A 1,397-nucleotide genomic window follows, 5' to 3' on the forward strand; every position below is an offset into this window, starting at 1 on the left:
GCTGAAGTAATTCCAGAACCCTCCACAAAATGTATGGAAACCTTCCATGTTCAGTTCATCAGATGGAGAAACCCAGTGAAAGGCATGCAAAGAATGAGGCAATTCCAGCGGTGCGATAGGATCACAAGAACATTTTTTGGGTGCTCTCATCCTCATTAGAATGTGCCAACTGTCCATCTTCTTTTACCGGTTACATGGGTAACGGATGGCTAAAACCAAATGGGCAGTATACTATTAGTAGTGGCTTTAAATGGAGGCTCGGAGAAGAACCACAAAAACAATGATGGAGAGCGGTATGGAACACAACAAACATCCCAAAACATAGTTTTATCTCCTGGATTGCAATGCACGGAAGATTACTCACGAAAGTAAAGCTAGCTCATATGGGATTATGCCAAAATACAACTTGCTTGCTACGTGACAGCTATCCCGAAACCATGGAGCAACCCTTTTTGTACTTATTCAAGCAAATGCCTGCATAAAAAGCTATAAGCCTATAGAATCTTAAGTTGTTGAGATAAAGAGAATCTAGCATTCTTATTGGCATGAAAAAACATGTTAATCCAAAGTGATAAACTTACTATTTGGTATTTCTATTTCTGATCCAATCTTAAATTGGTCCAGTAAGTCGATTGCTTGACAGGTACCTTGCAAAGAAAAATCTTTAATTCAACTGATATCAATATGAACAAAAAACTTCAAAATAAATGAATCAAGCTTTGAAATTCAAAAAAGAAAATCTTTAAAAAAGACTCGTGTTGAAGTCATGGGCATGACATAGAGAAATGTTGGATATTTAGCTTCTAAAGATTGAGCGTTGTATCTGACATTGTCTCTATAATCCATGAAAACCATCAGGCTCGGGTCATATGGATTGTTAGCGACCTAAAATTTGGAAAAACAATAAAGGACCATACTATTACAAAACCAACCAAGCTTAGATGTTCATGGCATAATATAGCAGTTGCCATTTTATCCGATGAACAGGAAAAGTCTGATCCTAAGTTTGCAATAGAAACGGAATAGCCAACGTGAATGCATCTATTTGAGACGAGCACTTATCTGTTACCGTAAAACTAGTAAGGATGGACTGACAAAGAAAAGTGAAGCAATTTGCTCACATAAACTTGTAGCGTTTAAGTATTCGAGTGCATAACATGCAAAAATTTCAGAATTACTTAATCTTTGGTGATCTTTCTCTACCTCAACTTCCACTCCGTAAGCTGTTTGAACAGAAATTCTGGGACCTCCCACAACTCATACTGCAAATATTTCCCCGAGGCTGCTCCAGACGCAACAGTTACAAACCTGTTATCGCAAGTTAGAAAAGTTTCAAAACGAGCTTAGCACTCTTATGTCGATCCCTAGTCTGGATAAAATAGAGGAGTTGCGGTAGG

The 1,397-nt window shown here is 37.9% G+C and overlaps 1 long non-coding RNA gene across 4 annotated transcripts; it reads right to left on the reverse strand.

Moving 5' to 3' along the window:
- Positions 1-13: 13 nt before the first annotated feature.
- LOC124894298 lies at positions 14-1,387 on the reverse strand. 4 transcript variants are annotated; one of them, XR_007051129.1, is made up of 3 exons: positions 1,204-1,387; positions 582-647; positions 14-474 (listed from the first exon to the last, which is right to left on the reverse strand). It is a non-coding gene; the product is annotated as an uncharacterized LOC124894298 (long non-coding RNA). The 4 variants fall into 4 exon arrangements; XR_007051128.1 differs by having other exon boundaries at positions 14-486; XR_007051127.1 differs by having other exon boundaries at positions 1,179-1,387.
- Between the last annotated feature and the right edge of the window lie 10 nt (positions 1,388-1,397).

This window comes from Capsicum annuum, unplaced genomic scaffold (assembly GCF_002878395.1).
Source record: "Capsicum annuum cultivar UCD-10X-F1 unplaced genomic scaffold, UCD10Xv1.1 ctg72870, whole genome shotgun sequence".
Taxonomy (NCBI): domain Eukaryota; kingdom Viridiplantae; phylum Streptophyta; class Magnoliopsida; order Solanales; family Solanaceae; genus Capsicum; species Capsicum annuum.